General features: G+C 35.1%; 1 long non-coding RNA gene across 1 annotated transcript; it reads right to left on the reverse strand.

Annotated features, from left to right (window-relative positions):
• Positions 1-564: 564 nt before the first annotated feature.
• On the reverse strand, positions 565-5872 carry LOC110466549. Its single transcript, XR_002464744.1, has 3 exons — positions 5727-5872; positions 2372-2461; positions 565-688 (listed from the first exon to the last, which is right to left on the reverse strand). It is a non-coding gene; the product is annotated as an uncharacterized LOC110466549 (long non-coding RNA).
• Between the last annotated feature and the right edge of the window lie 3159 nt (positions 5873-9031).

A 9031-nucleotide genomic window follows, 5' to 3' on the forward strand; every position in this document is an offset into this window, starting at 1 on the left:
AGTCTAAAAATTAAATACCTTTATGTAAGAATGTAGACATCCATACTGAACAAATCACTGCTGTAGGTGCGGGTACGTCAGGAACATCATTTGTCAGAGTGCTGAACAGGGCATCAACATCATTAACTAGATATTGGATACTGTTATACTAGAGAAGGGCATAAAGGCCGTAGAAAAAAATTATGACGATGGGTTTATTTTGTGTTTCTGAGAGGAAATTTCGACTTACTGTCTCGAACTTGCGAGATAATAGCTGGCGATTTCAAGAAAATGACTCGAAATATCGACTTACTAACTCGACATTTGACTTGATTAACGTGCGCAATACCCGCATGCAGGTGCAGACATAGTGTTTTCAGATAAGGTGCACAACAGGCGTTAAGCCATACTTTTACGAAGGGGGTCTAGGGGCGAAGAGCCGGTAAGGAGTAGGGGGAGGAAGAGGGAGCGAAACCCTCAGAAGCTGTAATAAAATAAGCAAATTAATATTTAAATATATAAACAAATATTTGAAAATATTTATATGAACAAGGATGTATTAGATATACAACAAGCTCAGTGATAGTAGGGTGTGAATGGTTTTATTGATTCCTGTTGTAATCCTTTGAGAGTCTTCCATTACCGGCCTCCGCTGGCGCTACCACCACCGCCTATATTGGACCAGAGTCTGCAGGAGGTTCAAATACATCTGTGTGAAAAACGAACATATTTAAGCAGATGCATATTTTAGCAAATATTGTTATGGTCCTATTACACATCATGATATTGATGACAAACTTAATAAAGCACTGTAGGACTATAACCATATTTGCTAAAATATTCATTATTTATATTTACATTTTGATAGAGTAGTTATGCTTTATCTAGTTATTTCGAACAGCTTGTTGAACAGGACATTCAATCTTGACAACAATGAAATTGACAACGTTCAAGTTCATTTATTTCCTTAAGCTTTACAGCTGATCCATAGAGATTGATGACGTTACAATAGCAAATGTTGTTATAGTCTCATAACAACATTTGCCTTTTCATTGCATTGCAAAGGAAGGATGCAGAGCAAATGTAAATATTTATATTCAGATGCAGTCGTTTAGTGCGTAACAGCAGATAAACAAACATGTGCATTTCTATCATGTTATATAAAAGAAAACTTGTACCGTCAATTAGAACACATACATTGAATACGAAAAGAGGAATAATAATAAAAGCTGATCTGAATATTGATGGATTTGACACTATTGTATGTATAGAAAATATCTTTATACAAAATTGTTGAAAACACTGTTTTTGCTTATATATGGGTTAATGTCAGATGTTAAAGTAGATTCTAATGAGTCTAAAATCGTAATGATTTCTAACCCAGACACAGACCAAAATAAGCTGTGCTGGAATAGTACCAAAAACTCTTTGGTACATGGCTCAAGCTTATTTTAGATTTAAAAAAACCCAGCATGCTTAATATTGATATCTGCACGCTTTATACATATGGATCATGATTTTCAAGCTCTTAATTATTTCTTCAATTTTCAGTTCTGAATTGTTTTAACAATATATAGTTTTACATACCGAGAAATATTCGGCCAGTCAAATATTCGCCTTTCACTTATAGAATATATATTCGCCCTGTGTAAATACTCCCTTTCACAAGTAATAGCATGTGTGTACAAACGTTCACTGTTATGATAAATTCACCCTTATTGTAGTGGGCGAAAACGGCATAAATCAGACTGAAGTTCGAATTTCCCGGTAAACAATCAGTACAGTGTTGGCAAACAACAACATTTTGCACACCTACAATTTGGCAAAAGAAGGTTTTTTCTCTCAAAAATAAGTTATAGATTTGAGGTTTTTGTAGTAAAGCAAATTTTCATGATGTAATGCTTACCATAACTTATGTACTAAAGTTATGGTAATTATTACTGAAATGAAATGAACATACGGTAAAAGGATCTGATGTTTGTAAACATGCTTGATTAGAAGTCTACAGATATGTAACACCATTAAATATTTGTTAATATTGAAAATATAATTGATTAAACATTTGTTTTTGTTTTGCAGCAAATGGTTAAAAGTCTATGTGAATTACGGGTTCAAAACAAATTACCATTAAAAATGTAAATGCTATAGCTTAAATAAAAGGGACATACTATAAAAAATGTTTCAGAATTATTTTATTTACCCAAATCAACAATCGTATTGAACGGGGAGGTCCTACCGAAAAATATTCCGCAAAGGGGTCGAAAGGTCGGTGATGACAGTTTGTGACTACATAAAGTTGTATCATTTATTATGGTTGACAGTTGACCTACATGCAGTAACGCATGCAAACATCTGTTGAACCAATTCAATACTAATTAACGTTTATATCTACCTCCATCTTGAGGTTCGCCAATGATATTCCTTTTTACACGATAAACACCTTCCATTCCACCGCCGTTATCTCCGTTAATCTCGCCTTGTACTGCAAAAGACAAGAAACGACTTGTTTCATGAACGTACATATACAAACACAATTTTATTGCATTCATTTTTACCTGTATAGATAGTGAGATAGAGATAGGCAATGATTGGGAGGGAGGAAGGGAGGGAGGGAAGAAGGGAGAAAGAGTCTGGAAAAAATCCAGTGAGCCTTGTGTTAGTCAAATGAATGAACTAAAACAAAAGTTCGGACATTGACGTCTTCGGGTGCATATTGAACTGAATTGGATAGTTATCAATAAATCGTGACACACATTGATAACACCTATGACAAATATTTATATACTCCTGATACCTAGCAACTGATCCAAATACATATCACAATCCTCAAAGACACATTAGTTACTACCCAAACACCTCTCAACTCTAGGTACATGTCAATTTCATATAATCTACTCATTTAGTGTTGACTATTCTTGCTACATATCGTGTTATCCTTTGACATATAATACCTACTCCTTTATACTTTGATAACTCTCGTGACATATCGTCACTTCCTTTGACATATTAATTCTACTCCTTTAGATATTTAATACTCTCGTAACATATCGTCTGATCCTTTGAAATATAATATTTGTTCTTTTAGATATTGTCTTCTCTCGTGACATATCCTTTAATCAATTTACGTATTAAAACTTCCTTGATATCGCTCGACTGTAAATGTATACAATAGTATCCCTACACTCGTCAACAACATCCATAGCGTATCAGCTCTTTCCTTCACATATCTGCAGCCCTCGTGACATATAAACTATTCCCTTGACATATATGCAGCCCTCTTGACATATCAAATATTCCCTTGACATATCAGCAGCCCTCATGACATATAAATTATTTTCTTGATAAATCTGCAGTCCTCACGACATATCAACTCTTTTTTCGACATATCTGCATCCCTTGTGACATATCAACTATGTTCTTGACATATCTGCAGACCCCGTGGCATATTAACTATTTCCTTGACATATCTTCAGACACCGTAACATATCAAATATTTCCTTGGCATATCTGCAGACCCGTAACATATTAACTATTTCCTTGACATATCTGCAGACCCCGTTACATATTAACTATTTCCTTGGCATATTTGCAGCCCTCGTGACAAATAAACAATTTCTTGACATATCTGCAGCTCCCGTAACAAATAAACTATTCCCTTGACATATCAGCAGCCCTCATGACATATAAATTATTTTCTTGATAAATCTGCAGTCCTCACGACATATCAACTCTTTTTTCGACATATCTGCATCCCTTGTGACACATCAACTATTCTCTTGACATATCAACAGCCCGCATGACATATCAGCTATGTCCTTGTCATAAATGCAGCCGCCGTGACATATCAGCAATTTCTTTGGTATAAATGCATCCCCCGAGACATATCAGCTATTTCCTTGGTATAAATGCAGCCCCCGTAACATATTAACTATTTCCTTGACATATCTGCAGCCCCCGTTACATATTAACTATTTCCTTGGCATATTTGCAGGCCTCGTGACAAATAAACAATTTCTTGACATGTCTGCAGCTCCCGTGACAAATAAACTATTCCCTTGACATATCAGCAGCCCTCATGACATATAAATTATTTTCTTGATAAATCTGCAGTCCTCACGACATATCAACTCTTTTTTCGACATATCTTCATCCCTTGTGACATATCAACTATTCTCTTGACATATCACCAGCCCTCATGACATATCAGCTATGTCCTTGTCATAAATGCAGCCGCCGTGACATATCAGCAATTTCTTTGGTATAAATGCAGCCCCCGAGACATATCAGCTATTTCCTTGGTATAAATGCAGCCCCCGTAACATATTAACTATTTCCTTGACATATCTGCAGACCCCGTTACATATTAACTATTTCCTTGGCATATTTACAGCCCTCGTGACAAATAAACAATTTCTTGACATATCTGCAGCTCCCGTAACAAATAAACTATTCCCTTGACATATCAGCAGCCCTCATGACTTATAAATTATTTTCTTGATAAATCTGCAGTCCTCACGACATATCAACTCTTTTCTCGACATATCTGCATCCCTTGTGACATATCAACTATTTTCTTGACATATCAACAGCCCTCGTGACATATCAGCTATGTCCTTGTCATAAATGCAGCCGCCGTGACATATCAGCAATTTCTTTGGTATAAAGGCAGCCCCCGAGACATATCAGCTATTTCCTTGGTATAAATGCAGCCCCCGTGACATATTGAAAAATCAACCATTACTTTGACATATCTTCAGCCCTCGTCACATAGAAAATATTTCCTTGGCATACATGCAACCCTCGGGACAATTCAACTATATGCTTGACATATATCAGCAGCCCTCGTATCATATATGGCATTCAGCTATCCGTGAGTAAAACAGTTGGTAAATACCACAGACAGACGGAGTAAATCTATAATAACTACAACCATAAACTGATGATGAAAAACAGGACATTCCTGTGCGGTTGGTGAGCTGTAAAACTTAAAACGTAAGAGATTCTTATAAAACAAACCTTTACGTAGCAGTTGATATTGAAAGACAATCACAGATAATATGGAAGAATACATGGTAAGAAACAGTATTTTTAACAAAATTTAATATCTGGGGGAGGTTAAACATGAGAACATTGATAAACTCGGACGAAAGACTATGTCATTATTCGGTTACTATTACTGTCCATTTCACAAAAACTTACTCCAGTATTACCCTACTGTTTACACTTCCTGTCACGTGGACTCGCTTTTGGTGAACGAATGTTCAATTTTTTTTATAAATGATGACTAGTTTTACTACCTTCCGCGAACCGTTCAGAAAAATCTAGACACTTTAGATTAAATTAAACGCTGTTTTCACTATTAACAATTACCATGTAATAATTACTAAAAAAATAAGTGTTTTCCATATGTTATATAATTTGTTATTCATCTCTGTAGGTTCGTCATAAATATTTAGTCATAGATACAAAAAATAAAAAGTGCTCCGTAATGTAAGTATCATTTGCTTCTTGGACGAATCCAAGTAGTGTCATGTTCACAAAGAATCATTAGTAGTGACAACGAAACCATAGGAATAACTTACCAGCAGGAAAATCAACAACATTTATAAATGGAAGTTGAAAGGTATAATTGCATGCTATTGATAACCAAACGAGTAATTTTCTATAAATGAATCAATGAGATACATTATATTATGACGGCAAAATCAAAGTTAAACAGAATGTGACAATTGTGTCAAGCTACTTACTGTTTCGGGAATTTCCCATGAACAAAGTTATGACGCAGATGGTAATCATCAGTACAATTGCATGCCGCATCGTTATAATGTCAGACCTCTTAAGGATACCTGTGTTTCTCGGGGCGTTCACCGGAATAACATACGAAGAGTATCCATATGTGGGAGTTAATATACGGACGACCGACAAATCTCACGAGGACAGGGTGTGTAACAATGGTATCCGCACAACAAACATTGATTGTTTGGTCGATTTACTTTTCTAATTATAAACATGAATGTGATAAGCTTGCATAGATTTAGTTTCTGAAGCTTGACATGTCATAGGCTTGAAACGAAATTATCAGTATGGAATATGAAGCTTTTCAAAAAATTGCATAAAGGTATTTTTAAGTGTTGTTTCTTTTGAATAGCAACATAAGTATAGTAGAACATTGTAAAGACATTTGCTTAGCACAATTGGTATCAATTTAATCGCGTTAAAAACTCACAAAACTTGGCCAGAATTTGCAATGTGTCGCCTTAAAAAACTTTAAGTTAGTCTTTCTTACAGACAAGAAGTAATCGGTTGTAAGATTATGTTAACATGTCTTCTTTGATATAACCAGTACAGGGAGTTCAAGGAATGTGTCATAAACAACATATGTTGTATCTATTTTTTCTCCATTATAATAAGATAGGGTTTTTCTTTTTATATACCCCTCCGAGTCTCAAACAAAGATGCACACTCTGCAGGTTTATTCATTCCGGATTTCATACCAGATTTAACACAATCACGGTTATGGTCAATAAAAACACATCTGAAGCAAAGCTTGTCACCTTGGAAAGCTGAGTGATCTTTTTAAAGGCGATTGATCATACGGCTTCCACCGGACAAAATCAGTAGTACAAGAATACACGCTGTTCCTGCTCTCGTTTGGAAACCAGCTTTAAAATCGATCAAAGAGATTTATTTTCGTAATGAATTCGTCCCAATGTACTTTCAGTAAGGCTAAATCAATTGTATGTGTATATAAAAGATATCAACAAAATTTTGGGAAAATGTGCCCATACAACTGTTTCTAGCGTTACAAGTGTTTGTCTGCGACACATGGAAGACCATACGGAGACTCTGGTGAACTCACTCGTGCCATCTTTAGTTATTTCCGTTCTTACTATACGATCACTCAGTGTATTCTCCTAAAGATGCTCCGAATGACATAAGGAGGATATATGTCATTAGTATGAGTAACCTCCTACATAAAAATCCGTCGTAGCTATCATACCACTTTACTTAAGATATCAAATTTCACCATTTTTTCTTAGTTATTCTAAGGTCATTGTCTCCATGAATTTTTACTTCTCGTACATGCTACATCGTCTTGATTCAGATGACCATAGAATAACTAATCGTTCGCCATGTTTTTTGTTCCACATCCTCATACAAGCAGCTGGATATGTAGCAACTATCGATTAATTTACCCATAATTTAGAGCTACGGAAGCTATTCCTGAAGGGCCCTGATTATTGAGAAGCTTCTACTATCAATTTAAATTTTAAAAAAAATATATGTCGATGGATTCGTTGATAGATTCCGCCAGACAATGGGCAACACGAAAACATGCTGAATTGGATTCACTTCCGGAGTTGGTTAAATCTATCCGGTCCATCGTTCTATATACTAAGCTCGAAATCCAAAATTAAAACCCCCACATAAATCGGCATTTATTGACCCTGATGTCCAATCCACACTGTGCAGCGACCCATCAGGTCCGTGAATCTAAACAAAATACTAAGTAAGCAGCACATGTAGTTCCAAATCTAAAATCTAAATCCTAACCCTAACGCAAACGTAAACAAAACATAGATCAGCAGTACTTGGCCTTGACATACAAAGCGCACTCAACGATCTACATAAAAGGTATGTACTGTAGTTGTATCTGCAAACAAAGTACCTAAAAATTGCAGCCTAGTCTTCCAACACTATTTTGTTCTCTCCTTGCAATAGGAACTAGACTTATTTTATCAACAAGGAGGATCATAGATAAAAAAAATGGAAATATCCATTTGACAGAAAATGTTCCGTTTTTTAAATCAAACTCCTTTTAAAAAAAAAATGATTTAATATACTTTTGTTAAAAATCGTCCTTTCCAATCTATTTTTGTGATCAACTAATGATTCCATATGATAAACAATTGTTATACATATTCGAAACTCCCTTGTCTTTCCAAAAGATTATACAAGAAGTGTAATGATTGCGCATATAGGATTATAGCCCAATTAGTTTGAAATTTACCGTATTTTATTAAACATATGATGCGCACGTACATGTTTTGATTAGAACAAACAAATGGATATTTTAAGGTGAATAAAAATGACAGAATATATAAATTTTAAACTGACACATATTTTAGCAATTAAAATTCTATTGAATTATACACAGCACAGCCCTAAAAATCTATGATCGTGACGACCTACAATTGTAACTGTTGGTAGTCCGATTTGCTGTCTACGTGAAATGCATCCGACCGGTATTGACGTCAGTCTACCTCCTCTTCGGAAGATACTAGACTGGTAATGCTGAAGCTAACACGGATCATTACTCTTGACATCTAGGAAACACGCCGAGCTATAAAAAGCTGGTATTATATTAGGAAACCTACAAAAACGAGTATCAGACACCATTAATCCAATAACTAATAGTCGTGTGAGACAAGAGGTAAATACATAGACTTGTCTTAACGGTTACTTTGTCCACAGAACATGTCGCGAGGAAGGCTCATCTTGTTCATTGTGAATTGATGCTAAGAAAGACATCAATCTCGTATTGACGAGATATAGAATAACGGCACAATTGTGCATCAACCGATAAGAAAGTAAAGAGATACACTGGTTAGGAATGAACAGTTTGTGTTTTTCTTAAAAACAGAACTTTTTATCAATTATCAATTCCGATTGAGAAAGAATTTTGTAATTTGCTGAATTATAATGCATTATTTACCTATCACATGCAGGACTCGAATATCGCTTGAATAAAAATTCCTGTGAAATCTGAAAACTAGAACATGTACGATTGTATTATATTGTGTTTTGCTATGCGTGTTTTCTCAAAGTGCTTCAATGGTTCAACGTATTGTCTAACGTGTAAACAATAGAAGTAAATATTCAAATCAAAGGTCTAGAAAAATATGATAATCATGTTTTATTTCGTGATATGTAAGGGTGAAATAGCAATCTAAAACGGTGGTCATAAATATCTGTTAAAGGGTACCTCAGTTTAAAGTCATACAGTGCGTAGGTCAATAGTAACATATGTTACATTGTATGCCTATTGTAT

Source organism: Mizuhopecten yessoensis, unplaced genomic scaffold, assembly GCF_002113885.1.
Source record: "Mizuhopecten yessoensis strain PY_sf001 unplaced genomic scaffold, ASM211388v2 scaffold11137, whole genome shotgun sequence".
Taxonomy (NCBI): domain Eukaryota; kingdom Metazoa; phylum Mollusca; class Bivalvia; order Pectinida; family Pectinidae; genus Mizuhopecten; species Mizuhopecten yessoensis.